Below are 16194 nucleotides of genomic sequence, written 5' to 3' on the forward strand. Positions count from 1 at the left end.
TGGCAACCTACTAAACTTTCTCATGCAACTAAAAATTATGGGGAAGGCAAGGGTGGAGGGTTGTACATGTCCCCTTGTAAAATAAGTGTTTTCATGTCCTGTACTGCTAATGAATGACTCTCCGTGTCCAGAGTACTCCAGTAAATAACTATGCACTACTTTACATTTCATGGGGGTGCACAAAAAAAGTATTACATTTTTAGTTGCTGTTTGTACCAACCTTGAATTACATATGTTTAACAACAACAGAGCAATTCCTATTTCTATTGAGTTTTTTAATACTGAATAGCAACTCTGAAGTCTTAACTCCTTTTTTGTTAATGATTTATTTGTGAGTTTACATTTTTAAATTGTTTAACTTTCTTAATTTAGTAATTAAAAAGAGAGCATTTTACATTTGAAACAATTGGTTCATTTGTGTACGTCACAGGCGGTACCCTAGGCGTTCTGTGGCATATCTGTCCCGCACCAGATGGTGAGAATCACCTGGTGAATTTGGCCATTGTACAGCGATTTCCAAATGACAGAAAGATGCAGAACATCTGGAGACGCTCCCCCACCAAAAGGCAAAGCGATTGGCTGATTCCGAGAGTTGTTACAGCAAAACTGGGCGTGCCTGAGCACTGAAGCTTATCTGACCTAACCCTGTCTCTAAGTGGAATGCACTGGGCTTCACTTGTCGAGTCTTTCCTGATCTCAAGACAAATCCGTTTCCAAGCATCCCTCTACTAGTATAACGAAGTTGCTCAGCGGGAGACAGTGGTGCGGTGCGTGGAAAGGGCGGTGGGTGGGCCAGGTGACACCCAGGCCTAGATCTACCATCATTCCCTGAAGAACCTGGAGCAGCCGCCAGCATCTCAGCTACAGGAGGGTCGGTGCGGAGGAGGCTCAGGTGCATGCCAGCTCCTTGCAGCCTTAACTTCTTAAGACGCCAAGGTCACCGGTGTCAGATGGAGCCACATAGGAAGAAAAGGCTTTTATTGTTGCTGAAATAACACCTTTCAAAAAGGTTTTTTAGCATTTTGGGGGGACATATGAAACATTTTAAAATCAAAACTGTTATTTTGGATATGAATATCCTTGACAGGATTTCAGACTTATTAGGTACAATTTTTTTATCATGTCGGATGACTCATTAACAGGTTCTAGATTTTTTTTAAGATAATGATTTTCAATCCTTACTTCACATGAGGTAATTTGCAAATATTCTCTGGAGGATTTTTGTTTTGACTTACTGAAAAATCTGAAAAAGAAACTTTTAAGCAGAAATTCTTTGAGGTAAAAACTATTTGCTTTCCATTTCATCAAGTGAGTCGATTGTGGATTCTTGTATATAAGGAAAAACTAAAGACATAGGTCATCTCGAGGGCACACTTCTGAGATCAGAACCTGGGAACATTCCAGAATGTGGGTAGAAGAAATGCAATCAGGAAGAAGTCAGGCAAAGATCCAGGTTTTTCCAAGTGTCCAATGAGCTAGTCCCCAGGTCACCTCTAGGGAGTCCTGATTCACCCTGAGGTCACCTCTTGGGAGTCACCAGAAGTTGGGGTCAGGTAACTGCACCTGCTCACTGTGAAGGAGGTGAAAATGTTTATGTGATGGGTGGGGGGGGGAGGTCTTTTTTTGTTGCTGTTGTTTTTCTTCAGTTACCCGGAATGACGAGGTAAGTACTTGCTCTCGAGGAGAGCCACCAACTGACATTGCTCAGCGCAGAGGATGCCTTCCCAACAAGCAATTTTCACTTCTGTAATAATCAAATACGAAGCTGACTGGAGAAGTCCATTTTCATAGCCCACAAGTAAAGGTCGATAAAAGGATCCCTCTTCTCTCCATTGACGCTGCACCCCAAACTCAGACTGCAGCGTCGAGTTACCTGATAGGGCCCTGGTAGGTGCCAGGTCCCATGTGTCAGAGCGTCAGCCACACGGACTTTCAAGGGTCTGCCGTGGTGGGAACAGGTGCTTCCATGGGGAAAGTCAAGGGGAACGATGATCCCACAAAGCCTGACATGTGACTCAAGATTCCAGGTGTTTACTCACCTGGAGACAGATAGGAATCCTTCTGTGGCTAAATCTTGGCAGCTGAGGATTTTTCTAGCAGCACCAGAGCTGTAGAATTTTTATTTGCGATTTCCCACGGGCCTATAACAGTGCCTGCCATGTTAACTGGAATGGTTCTTTCATGGGAAGGTAAGATTCTCGGCAGCATGCTGGGGAAATAACACCATAGCTTCCTGTAGAAGAGATGCCACCTCTATTGTTGACCGTGATGCAGAACAAGAAAACGCATGGGGCAGGCGTTTGTTTCCTAACAAGCTGTATTCAAGAAAAAATGGTGTTTGATCAGTTAGTTCTGAAAGAGATTTTAATAGAGTCGGATGACTTTTGTTGGCTTGCTTTCCACTGCATGTAACATACACTGTGAGATTCAGTTAGGCTGATGTCAAAAGCCTATTTTCTGGAAGGAAGGAGATTGGCTTTGATCCTGGAGGAGACAAAAGTAGCTCAGCAGCTTCATTATCTATATTTACTTTTTTTAAAAAAAAATTCTCAAGTGTAGATTCTAACTCCATAGAACATAATGAAAAAATAATGCCTGTAGTATCTTAAATACCAAATGAAACTTCATGATTTGTATTTATATCAATATTCAGAGAAGCTTCATAACAAACATCCAAACCATTCCACCTCTTTACCCAACGCAAAATAGTCAGGATCCCACGAGGAGGACATGAGGAGGACCAATGTATGCTTACATTAAGTTAGAAGTGGAAGCACAGAGCTAAGGGCTAGAGCACCTGCCTTGCAAGCTGAGGTCCTGGGTCTCCAGCACCCTCCCTGCCACACCAATCTAGAGGCTGAAATACAAATAAGTGGTTTTGTGGTTTTGCAGGAACAGCCCTGTAAGAACATAACGCTTGACGAGTGACTGCTCTCCCACCAGCTAGAACAACGTGCTTCTCTCTGAAGTGCCCAGAATGCACGTCACCGTGCGCTTCACGCCACCAGGGTGTTCAGTGCATGGCTCTTCTGTCGATGTGTTTTCCAGCGCAGGCAGAGCACTCCTCAAGACCGGGAACTGCGTGGTACTTTGATTTCATTCTTCTTCACCTTGAACGATGATGGGCTTCCGGCCGATGTGGGGATGATGCATGGGTGGATAGTTAGATGGATAGTACCCGCCAATCAGTGGGGTGATGGCTTGCCTTCCTATGGCATTCTCATCCGAGAGCCTGCTGAGCGTGAGGGGGCTGCACTATGCCTCCCCAGCACTAACCTTGCCCATTACGATGTGCAGTGATTAGTCTCCAAGATAACTGTGAAGGCTCGGGCTGCAGCCCGAACCAAGTACAACCAGTGGTTCCACACCTTCCCCCAGGCCTCGCCCCAGCACCCATGGGTAGAAACTCAAACTTCTTAAAGCATGCTAGCTGACTGCACAGAGTAAGAAGTCACCAAGTGAGGTGTACTCTACAGTGTGGTCCACGGGAGGTCCTATTTGAATTCGATAATTTTATGAAAACTCTTTGTTCCATTTCCCAAGATAACAATCTTTGTTTTCATATAAAACTGTTTCTCCAAACCATCCAGGTGTGCAGTGTCCCCAGCCAGTGGCTTGTAGTGTCCCTGTTGCAGCAGGAACAAGTACTTCCGGCCTGTGTGAGAAGCACTGTATGAAGTGGTGGCTTGCTTTTGTGTGGAGACTGAATGTGGGAAGAGTATCATTGCCCCCTCTCACGAGGCTTTTCTGACTTCCCTTCCCACTCAGCCGAGAATGGCCTCACGACCGAGGGGAGAAAAGACAAGAGAGAACTGATGGAAGGGAAAAGGTAAGCCACCCAGAGCCTCCTGGAGAGAGAGATCAGATTGGCCTCCTTAGCCAGGATGTCACAGGGAGGAGATGGAGGGATGGAGACCTTTGGCAAAGGAGAAGAAGCCTAGGCTGGGAAGAGAGACGCTCTGGGCCATGGCTCTCTGGAGAAACGTGTTGAAGGCATCAATGACGGTGGGTACACGTGAGTGCTGGTGATTATGCCTTGCTTCAGACTTCCGGTGTAGGCTCACGATGAGCTTGACCATGTGCTCCCAAAACTCAAAAGACATACAATTAACATTCACAGACAGGTGAAGACAGAGGCCCAGAGGACCCACTGCAATTAGCTGTCTATAGAGGAGAAGCCAGTGTCAGCTCTGCGTGGGATCTGCAGGGGACCACAGCCAGCACTCCATGGAGGTGGCTTAGGTATTGCGGTGTAGGGACACTTCCTGACTTTCAGTGTGAAACCTGATTCCCATGCTTCGAACACAGAAGTATGAGTCCAAAGAGAAAACAAAGCAGTTGCATTAAAACTCCCTCTCTCTCTCTCTCTCTCTCTCTCTCTCTCTCTCTCTCTCTCTCTACTTTCTAGAAAGCGGGGTGGTAAGTGACACCATTCAAGGACAGAGGGTAAGACGCTTTTGGCGTTTTTTGTTTTGGGGTTTTTTTTTTTTTGGTAGATTCATTGGTTTGTTGGGGTGTGTGTGTGTGTGTGTGTCTGTGTGTATGTGCGCGTGCACTTGCATGCACGCGTGTGTGAGTGTAGGCAAGTGCATGCCACAGCACACATGTGGAGGTCAGAGGACAACCTTGGGAGTTAGTCATTACCTGCCTCCTTGTTTGAGATGGAATCTCTTGTTTGCCACTGCGTACACCAGGCCAGCTGGCCTGAGAGCTCCCAGGAAGTCACCTGCCTGCCTCCCACCTTGTCCTAAGAATGCTGGGACTGCAAATGTGTGCCTCTGTATCCAATTTAATGGGTCTAGAGATCCAAATCCAGTTTCTCGTGACTGCATAGCGATTCACCCATCAGGCCATCTCTCAGGTCCAGACAGGATGTTGATGCCAGGTTCCTGCTGGAGTGTGGCTGGGAATAGAGAGCACAAGCATCCAAGAACTGCTAGCCGAGGCTTTGTACCAACTTGATACCTCTCCTTGCGGCAGCCGATAGAGAGAGCTCTCCTATTGGTGTGCCCATTATTCTGTACCTGCTAGCCACACCGTTTCACTTGCTGAGTCATACAAGATGTAAGATCCTGGAAGGTACTACTCAGAATCACAAGGTGCTCTGGTTGTTTTGTTCTGGATATTTCTCTTTTAGCTAATTATCTAGTGCTTGCTATGTAATAACCAATGGGTGGCTAATTGGAAGCAGGAGAGGATGAAACGAGTACTATTCAGATAGTGTTTTAATGAAGAGCACACATGCGGTACTGTGGGGCACAGCACGAGAGCTGTCTTCCTTCTTTCTTTCTTTTTTGCATGTGTTTATAATGGATTCACCTAAGCCTGTCACAAACTAAATCCAAGCATGTGTACCCTTTCGTTTCATATTTTCAGACACCCCCAAGAGATAAGCACTGGAGGGTGTCAGGAGGGAGTCAAGCCTCTGGAGATAGGGCTCTGGAACCCCAGCCACCCTAAATGGAGCTGGAGGTCTGTCAATCCCCAGAGAGTGCGCGAGGAGATGGTTAGCGCATGACAGCCACTGCCTAGAGGATCAGAAAATGAATAACAATGCTTTCTGGTAAATTAGCCATATTACACTGTGCACAACAAAGTGATGGAGAGGACTGTTAAAGCGGAAGGATAATTTGCCCGCATCCTTAACATAAAATGCATTGATTTCTCTACTTTGATAGACGTCTTGATTTTAAAACATGGGCAGCTCCAGGGGCGCTCAGCAAAGCACCATCGTGAGACAATTAGGAAGTGGAGGAGGAAACCGTGCAATCAGCAGAAACCTTCGTGAGCCGCTTCACCTCCCTCCTCTCACCTGTGAATATCAGGAAATATTTGTTTGTACATTCCTGAAGGTCTCCTAGTGAAAACGCAAGGCATTAATCATTGTCTCTGCTATCGCTAAACCGTGACCTCCCCGTGTTAGAGGGCAGGAAAGCGATGCTTCCTTCTGTCCGCATTTGTCTGCTCTGATTCAAACAGTTCCTGTGTTTTGAATAGCAGAGGGAGGATGGAAATGGAGCAGAGCTGTACTTAAAACGGCAAGCCAAGAACAAAAGCAGCGTGCGTGCAGCCAAAGGGGACCTTGGAAGATACATAGATGAAACAAAACGCTGCGCTTGGCTGAGAGTCTGTTTTCGAAAGCAAATGCAAAATGGAGAGCGTGGCTCCAGCCGGAAGGGTTTCTCAGCCTCCCATTCGATTGAAATAAAAAAGGGGTCCTGTAATCTGCTCCGACAGTCGGAAGCTGCCCTGTTGCTCTGAATTATGATATTTGCTCTCGACTAATACAGATTTTTCCAAAGCAGGGCAGCATTTGTAGCTAGAGCGTGCCCTGCCCCTCGGCAGAGCACAGCCATGCCAGTCAGCTCTCACTGATGCCTTTCCTCCTCGTCCCATCCCCCACACCCTTCCTCTTCTTCATGTTCCAGTCACCACCATTTTCATGCCGTCCTTTGTTTGCTTGTCTGGTCTCCCTTCCTAGGGTCCCTATTAATTTAGTAAAGGCAGACTTTTTTCTTTTAAAGAAAAATTCTCACTATCCATCCTGGGCTGACCTCAAACTCAAGGTCTCCCTACTTCAGTCTTCCAACTGCTGGCGTTCGGGGCGTGGGCCACTATGCCTAGCTAAACCCTTAGGTCTCTACCCTTCAAGGCAAACCTGTGGCTGATGAACTATCCTGAGGAGGCGTCCTGTGGGAGACCTGCCCTGTCTCCTCTGTATGCTTGCTTGTCTCAGAAATCTGAACTCTGTACCTCACAAATCTCAACCCTTCTCTTCTGGACTCCCATTCTCGGCAGACAAAGGGCCTTCCCTGACCCCACTTCTCCCACCCCCGTCCCCAGCCCTGCCACTGACCTATGATTGATCAGACACCAGCTTTATACCTGTGTCTCCTGCCACTTGCTATCAATCAACTTTATGCAAATAGAAAAGGCGCCCCTACCTCCGCATGCTTGCTGCCGTCTGCCAGGAAATAGCTACAATAAATATGCAAAAGGATAATGACTCAAATGTGAATACCACCCCCTCAAATTGTGCAGTACAAACCGGCACAACTCTGTGTGTCAATCCCGCCACGTGAAATCGTCAGCGCTGTCCCGAATCCCTGCAGAGACATCCTAGCCTCTGTAGGTCAGCCTTGCCTGGCTAGAGCTTTAAAATTGAAGCTTTTCAACCATGATCAGAAACTGTAGAGAGACGGTTTCTGCAAGAGACAGTCCCTGGGTAGCAGTGCCTGTAACAGTGGCAGACTTCAAGGACTTAGCCAGAGCTTGGACTGTAGTGTTGAGTAGACAAAAGCATCAAGTTAGGGAGCTGTCAAGCCTGACTGTGAGGGCCCCAGGGCAGGGACTGTGCTCAGCCAGGGTCACCATCACCCCTCTCTGTCTCTGCTTCTCACTGCTTGTCCCATTGGTTTTCCATCCAGCGTAGCTCCCCACTTTCTGGCAATCTTTTACTACATAACAGATTACCCCCAAAACTTCCTGGCAGAGCTAGAAGCAAGTCCTGTATTTTGCTCAGAGATCTGCAGCTAGAGAGGCTCCTGGGAACCACTGGCCTCTCCTCCCCAGAGCAGCAGCTGGGGATCTCTTGTGATAGATAGCTCGCTAGCTGTTGTCCCTAGTTGCTGAGCAAGAACCCAGCTGGGACTGTGGGTGAGGACTTGGGCTCCCAGGTGGCCCGTGGGCTGGCTCACACAGCGGCGCCCCGTGCTCAGACCTCCGAGCTGACTCACAGCAAAGCAGAGACAAGCTGCACCCACCGAGTCCTAACTTCAAGTTTCTAAGCAAAAGAAACGGCTGAGGATTCTAGCCACCAGACTAGAGATTGTCTTGCAACAGCCCATCACCAGACAGACCATGTAGGCTGGCACAGCTCTCTCAAATGCCGCCCCCAATGCTGTGTCTAGGGACATGAAAACTGCATCTCCCAGACTGCCTTGCTGTTTCGACCACAACTGTGAATTGGGCTGCACCAGTCAGATGTATTCAAGAAGAGTTTGGAAGGCAGAAAGGCCGTGTATGCCAGGTCCCTGCAGCCTGTGCTATGTCCTACCAGGAAGCAAGGTCATGGAGCCAGTGATGTCTCCTCTCCAGTCATGGGTGTCAAGATTCAGTTGGTGAGGTGCCATTGGCTAGGCTCCACATTCCAACAGGCACTCAAAAGTGATGGTGGCAGCCCATGCCGTTCCTGGCTTCCTGGCTACCTTCTGGCCTTGTTTTGGCAGTCACAGTAGCTGTAGCTCCAACAATGGTTTTCTATATCTCAACCTCCTGGTCTGTGTAAGAGGCCACAGGTCTGCTGGCAGAGTGGCTCACCTGGTGACCTCTTCTAATAGCCCTTCCAATAGATCCTTAAGTTGTTACATCTTTCTTCACTTAAACACCCACCTCCTGCACTAACCCCCAGGAAGCCTCAACATTCTGTCCCCCGTCTGTCTGTCTTTCCTCTCTAGCTTTCTCTCACTAGTCATTCTTTACTTTGGTTTTCTTTCCATGATGGGAATTGAACCTAGGACCCACATACACTAGGCAAGCACTCTCGGCCCACTAATGGTTCTTTTAGTATTTACAGAGTATCTACACATGTGCCAACCAATGTCTCTCATGACTGAGAAACATCCATGAGATAAACAGATCTGCATCGTCCCTCATGGGAGAAAAAGAGCAAGATCCAGCAAAACACACCCTTGGGGCCCCTTGGCTTGCTTTCTTTTGGGTGTAAAGTTTTCTGGAAACACAGCCACACCCATCTGGTTCTGTCCTGTCAGAGCTGGCTTCACCCAGTGCTGGCTATGTTGAGCATTGATTGACCCAAGAACCCTGAAAATACTTACTTTATAGAAAGTGTTTGCCCATTCCATCTTTAAGCAAGTTCCTGCGGCCCCATCTGCAGGCAGTTGTTCTCCCTATGGATTCTGCAGAACAGTGGGTCAAGTGCCAAGTTCAGGGTTCAGCATTTCATGAACATCCTCTGGGCTCATCCTCAACATCTTGGGGACATACTGTCATCATCACTATTAATCTTTTTTGTTGTTGTTTTGTTTTGTTTCTGTTTTTCAAGACAGGGTTTCTCTGTCCAGCCCCTGCTATCCTGCAATTCAGTCTGCAAAGCTCGAGCTTGGAGATCCGCCTATCTCTGCCTCCCTTAGGGGTCACTGTTATTATGACCCCTGCTTTACTGGCAGGGGCACAGAGTTAGAGCGAGTTGGGTTCAGGTGACTGATGACAGCGCTGTTAACAGAGAGAGAAGATACAAAGGAGGACCAGAAAGGACAGACTCACGGACGAGTGATGAGTGAGGCCCCTGCAGACCCATGCAGGGAGTTGTATCCTCTCATGTCTTGCTCCATGAAAAGTGAGGGCTTCAAATCAGTACAGATTTGGGATTCAAACGCCATTCTGTCACCAACTAGCTGTATGACTCTGGGCAAGCTATGTGACCTCATTTGAGCCTCTTAGCTTCTGGGTCCTCGTGTAGAAAGTGGCCTCTGAGGAGAATAAGATATCATATGTGTGGGGCCTGAAAGCAGAAGCAGGATAGTGGGGGAGGGGGATGGAGGTCAGCAAGAGAAAGAGGAACAAGAAAGGCTAATAAAGAGGAGACAGACAAAAGCCAGGAATGAGATAACATATATTTTAAAAGGTAAATAAATAGATAAAAAGCCATCTGCAAACAGCAGTGCTTGGCACGTGGCAGAAGTTCGAGACATGCTGGCAGCTCGCCTTTCATTTCCAACCTCACCCTTTATCCAAGAAAATCTACAATTACGAGTTTCATTGCATCATTCTCTTGCTGACCCTCTTCACTGGAAGGAGACTATGCCTGAAAGATCTGCCTCACCCCCACCCCCCACCCCCAGGATGTGGCTAGTCGTGTTTTAACATGTGACACCCAGTGTAGCCAGAGGGAAGCAAGTCTTTAGCTACTGGCTATTCTGTCATCTCCCCTAGGCTGGAACCAAAACTAAGAGACTAGATAGACGCTGGGCAGTGGAGCCGGGGACAGAGATGGCTTCATGGGAGAAGCCAAGTATAAATCTGCAGAAAGAAACTGGCTGGAGAGAGCCCTCAGAGAGTGGTCCTGGGTCAGCTACTGCCTACAGTCTCGGTGGGGAGTCTACCACGCTGCCTTGAACACTCTTTGGGGTCATCAGACTCATCTCCTCGTGTGGGCTAGTTCAAGGGACTCCACTCACAGCAACGGGCCCCACTCTGTCCCGTCATCTTACCCTGTCTTCAGGCTTCATAAAATGATCCACACCCCCAGACTTGCTGTGCCCAGTCCTCTTTGTAAAGACTTTACTCCTCCTTCAGGACCCTAACATCAAGAAACGGCTGCCCTTCTAGAAGCATCTTGTACCTGGTTGCTAGTTATCCGGCGGCACGCACCACTTCCCCACCTGCTGCGGGTGTCAGTCTGTGTCCTAGAGTTTCCTCTGGCCTCCAGGTTCACCGAGGGAGAAACTTGGCACACTTCAGACCCTCTGATATTACGCTGAACTCAGTCCAGTGACTGGAATCCTCGGTTGCTGTCTGAGTTCCTTCAATACGAAGTATTATGCCAGCACAAGGCTTTTTTTTTTTTTTCTAAAATGGAAATGCATTTAGAGAATGCTTCACATTAAAGGGATGAAAAATCAAAGAACGCATTTTTGGCTAGAAGTTCTGAGTCTCAGAGATGCAAATAAATTGAAGACTTTTTTTTATTTTGTTTCCTGAATTGATTGGAACCACGACACTGGATTTGGTGCTTAACACTAGACTTTCTGGAACTTTCCGCTGGGTAGAAATGCTATCAGCCCTTTACTGTGTTAGGATGGCTGTAGCCTCCAGTTAAAACACTAAATGTGACAAGAACAGCTGGAACACCCAATGCAGGAGACTTCCATGTTGATAGGGAGCCTGCAGCCCCACCCTTAGCTGAACCAAGAGGTACCCCTGACTTTAGGCTTAGAGAGAGAGGGTATGTGTGAGGGGGAGGTAGAGAAATAGAGAGAGGGGGGGAGAGAGGGAGGGAGAGAAGGAGGGAGGGAGGGAGGGAGGGAGGAAGGAAAGGAGAGAGAGACAGAAGGAGGGAGGGAAGGAGAGAAAAAGACATAGGGAGGAAGAGAGAGAGAGAGAGAGACAGAGAGAGAGAGAGAGAGAGAGAGAGAGAAAGAGAGAGAGAGAGTTGGATACATGGTCACTCAGGTGAAAGGTTCTATGGCTCCAGGTCAAGAAGAGCTAGCAGCTCCCTCAGGCAGACCGCGCTGAAGGGTTAGCTGCGTTGTGCCAGCATGTAAGAATTTCCCATGGCAATCTTGACTCCAGATGTGGGCCTGGCAGCTGGTCTGGGGCCCTGGGCTTGGGGTTCATCCAGCTCCAGACACCCTCAGCTTAGTGACTACTCAGTGCACAAATGTCTCAGCGTCTATCCTCCACCCTCATCCTACAACTTGATCTCATACCTCCCTTTCCCTCTGTGGCCTGTGATTGGGGTCATAGGTCATAGATACATCAAGAACTTGTTCTGAGCCCTCTCAAAAGAGGGAGAGACTCCCAATGGCTAAATAAAGTACATTTTCTTGCACTGACCCCGACCCCTCCCAAGCTTTCTGAAGAGAGAACAAGCAAATCAACTTCGAACCACAGATCCTGGGCCTGCATTGGCATGACCTAAGTAAATCCTTACAAAGACTGGCCCAGGCCTTCCCTGGACCTGCTCAGTCAGGCCTTTCTTTGGACAGGAAGCCAGAAACTTGTCTCTAACATGTGTCTTAGTCTGTACTGGCTGCTACAACAGAAATGTCATAAGCCAAGCGACTTACAAGCAGCAGGATATTGGGCTGGGAAATCCAAGATCCAGGCCTCAACAGGTTTGGTGTCTGTCCGGCCACCAAGATGTCTGTAGACCGTTATCTTCAATTTGAAACTTTCTTCTTCTCTGTCTGTGGTTACATCAGTACTTTTTTATTGATGCAATAAAGCACCATGACCAAGGCAACTTACAGAATGAATAATTCATTTGGACTTATGGCTCTAGAGGGATGAAGGAATCATGGGAGGAGGTGGCAGAGATGGTAGCAGGAATAAGTGAGTGCTCACGTCTCTAACAGCAAGCAGAAAACAAAGAGAGCAAACTGGACTGGCGCTGGCTTCTAAACCTCAAAGTCCTTCCCCAGTGACATATCTCCTCCAGTAAGGTCCCATCTCCTAAGCCTCCCCAGACAGTGCTACTAACTGAGGACCAAGCATTCCAACGAGTGAGACTGCATGTCTCTCTGTGTACTACCTATGTGCCTAGTATCTATGGAGACAAAAACGAGGGCATTGGATTCCCTGGGACTGGAGTCACAGACCTAAGCTGCCATGTGGGTGCTGGGACTTGAACCGGGGAGAGAAGCCAGTGCCCTTGCCTGCTGTCTCTCCAGTCCAAAGGCCATCTTCTTGTTGTGTTCTCACGTGGCTGAGATGGGAGAGATCACAGCAGCCCACTGAATGAACTCTCACAATGATCTGATTGCCTCCCGACACCCCATCTTCTAATGCTGTCCCCTGGGAGGTAGGAACACAGCATCTGGACCCAGGGCGCAGACTTCAGTTTGTAGCACAGTGCTTACCTTTGCTCTCTTTTTTTCCTCCTACTGAAAACTCATGGCAGCAGAACATTCCTTGGCACACACTCGTGGTCCAGGTCCTGCCCGCCTGGCCTCATTGGCTCAGCCGGCAAGGCTCCTGCCCTTAGCCTTGACCTGAGGAAGCAACTGTCCCACTCACCACCCTCCCTTGCTGGGATGAGAAATACGATGCCCCCCCCCCACACCGCCATCCAGGAAGGGCCAAGGACTGTCTCCTGTCTCAGCCTGGAGCGTTTGGAGAAGCCAACCAAGCCAGGTCACGCCAGATAAGCTCAGCAGGCCTCAAACTCCTGAACAAGCAAGTCCATGGGATGACAGCTCTAGCAGCCTGGAATCAGGATCCTGGGAGTGGCTGTGAAGCCGCACTTGGGACTTAAGAAGCACCTGCCTCATGCTGCCCCAGGTGGGGGTGCCCAGCTGCAGTCCTTCTGCTGTAGCTGATGCTGCAAAGGGCTAACTGAGACCCCAAAACGTCAAGGAGACACTGCCCATCTTCCAGGAGAGTGCCCGAGGATCACAGATTTGCTGGGCATGGGGGCGGACGCTCAGGGAAAGCTCCTGTCTTATAGATGGACCATCAAAAGCTACACTGCCAACTCTCATTGGTCCTCGTCCTGTCCTCACCTCAACTTCTCTTGACGGTGTCTCCATGGGGAGTGGCATCTGGTGTCCTGTCCCCCACCCCTTTTAAATGTCCCCCTCACTTCTTTGTAAATGTAACTACTTCATGTACCTACTCTCCTCCCCCTAAGATCCGGGCACACTTCTCTAGGGTGGGGCAGATGGCCGTCCTAGCCATTGTCAGGGACCTTCCCCAGGGAACAAGGGGCTGTAGTGCCCACCTTTAAAAAACCCAAACCACTGTGCTGGCTGGCTATTTTTCTGTCAGCTTGACACCTGAGAGGAGGGAACATCCATTGAGAAAAAGCCTCCGTAAGATTTGGCTATAGTAAGCCAGTGGGGCATTTTCTTAATTAGCGACTCACCAATATGGGAGGGCACAGCTCACTGTGGGCAGGGATACCTAGGCTGGTGGTCCTTGAGTTCAATAAGAAAGCAGGCTGAGCAAGCCTCGAGGAACAAGCCAGTAAGCGGGGCTCCTCTGTGGCCTCAGCATCATCTCCTCCCTCCAGGTTCCAGTCCAGTTTGAGTTCCTGCCTTGGCTTCCCTCAGTGGACTGTGATTCAGGATATATAACCTAAATAAACCTTGTTTCCCCCACGTTGCTTTAATCCCGGTGTTTATCACAGCAATGGCAATCCTAAGACAAGCATCTTCGGGCCTGAGAGGTCTTCTGTTCCCGTTCATAGGGATAGGCGCTCATGCCATCTGCCCTGGCATGCTCAGGTTACCCATCAGGACAGCATTTAGTTAGACGTAGATTCAGGGACTCCTCTCATTTAAGGGGTAACCCCCTTTTTAAAAATCTACATTTTTAAAGACCCAAAATGTAAATTTGCACTGCAAATTCATGGCATAGAAACAGCAAACACTATAGATAAAGTAACACCTCCTCCCAACACTGTCTCTTCTGAAGACCCCAATTCATTTTGTTGGCGTCTCTGTGGCCCTTCTGAATCTGCAGACAGGGCTGCTTCCGACATCAGCTCTTGCCAGCTCTTCAGCAAACAATGCTTCTCAGAGAACTTGCCCCATCTGCACATGTCTACCTTCTTAACAAACAACACAGAATCACATACAGCAGAGACTTCATCCTTCATTTAGCCATGCTTCTGTTAATAGTTTTTGCTATTTCTGTATTCTCAGTGTTAGAGCCAATTTATGCCTTCGCATGTTTTAATGAATAACAGCAAGATTTTGAAAGCTCTAGAGCTAGAATTGTTTCTATAGTAATTCAGTAGACTTTTTTTATTTTGAGAGAAGGTCTCACTATGTAGCCCACGTGGGCTTGAATTTCCAGTCTTGTTGTCTTGGCCTCCTCAGTGCTGGCCTTACAGACACCACCACACTGCTCTGCTTTAACCTATCCTTGTATTTCATGTCTCATGCGGAAATGTCTAGCCAAACTGTTTGGTCAGTGTTTGTAAGCCTCTTCCAGGAATCTTCATTCTGTGTAGTTGTGTGTTTGTGGGTGCACACGCATGTGTGAATGTGTAGAAGCCAGAGATCGATGCTGGGGGCTTCTTCAATTGCTCTGCACTTGACTTTGACAGAGTCTGGAGCTCATTGGCTCTGCTCAACTGGCTGGCCAGCAAGTCCTAAGGATCCTCCTGTCGCCATTTCCCCATTGCTGAGATGACAGGCACTCAGTACCACACCTGACTTTTTTTTTATGTGTGTGCTAAGGATCAAACACAGGTCATCACATTTGTGCAGCAAGCACTGTTATTGACTGAGCCATTTCCTCTCCTCCTCCTCCTCCTCCTCCTCCTCCTCCTCCTCCTCCTCCTCCTCCTCCTCCTCCTCCTCCTCCTCCTCCTCCTCCTTTATTTTAATAAGCATCTAGATGATGTAAGTATCCAGGGAGCATCCTTTGAGAGTACAGAAGATCATTTGCATTAGTTAGCTGTTACCACAGTAACATTAGCCTTACAGGAAAGATTCCAAACCTCAATGGCTTCAAATTGTACGTGTGTCCCTTTCCATCATGAGTCTACAGGTGAACCACCAGCCTCTGTTCTGGACGGCTTTGCAGGCTCAGAGTTCCAGTTTTCCTTCCTAGGTCTCGGCTACAAGCTTCAGGTCAAATCCAGGTATGATGTGTCCCCTTGCCCTGGATCCCAGAAAGAGGGCAGCAACTTCCTGAGGAATCCATACATGTAAAGCTATCACCAAATCGCCTATCTCAAACCAAGCCTCTCCTACTCTTCCAGGGTTTGCAGATCTGACTGCATCATGATCTCTACCATTGACTGGTGTGAGATAATCTTTTTGTACACTGGGAAGGCGGTCGCCGTGATTGGTTTAATGAAACGCTGATTGACCTATCGCTATGCAGGAGAGAGGAGGCGGGACTTCTGAGAAGAGAGAGGAAGTCAGAGGGATGAACTGAGGTGCGAGGGAGATTCTGGGGAGATGCAGAGTAAGGCAGACGCACGGTCACAGGAGAGGTAACCAAGCCATGTGGCAAAACGTAGATTAATGAAAGCATAATTCAGTTATAAGAGAAGTTGGGGGAAAGTTTAAGCTAGCGGCAAGAGTTTCATAATTAATATTAAGTCTCCCTGTCATTATTTGTGGGCTGGCAGTCCTGATGAGAATATGTTACTACGGCTGTTGAGACAAGTCACGTGGCCAAACACAAGTCAGTGGGGCTTACAAGTGTACCCACTCCTGGTGTGTGGGCTCTACAAAGTTATGTCAATGGGGAAGAGAAGGCAGGACCACGTCTTTCAACACCATGTACAGCCATAGTTACAGCTCAGGCTTTGGACCCCGAAGCGTTTGGGCTTGCTGCCTTTCTTAAGTGACACGGGGAAAATTTTCTGACCCCCATTGTCACGTTGAGTTGAATGTCATCAAAGTAGCTTTTATTCATTTTTAGCATCTGGCTTACATATTCTGATTGCTCGGACAAGAAACAATGTGGAACCAAAAGCAACTTAATGGAGGA

Source organism: Arvicola amphibius, chromosome 8 (assembly GCF_903992535.2).
Source record: "Arvicola amphibius chromosome 8, mArvAmp1.2, whole genome shotgun sequence".
Classification (NCBI taxonomy): Eukaryota; Metazoa; Chordata; class Mammalia; order Rodentia; family Cricetidae; genus Arvicola; species Arvicola amphibius.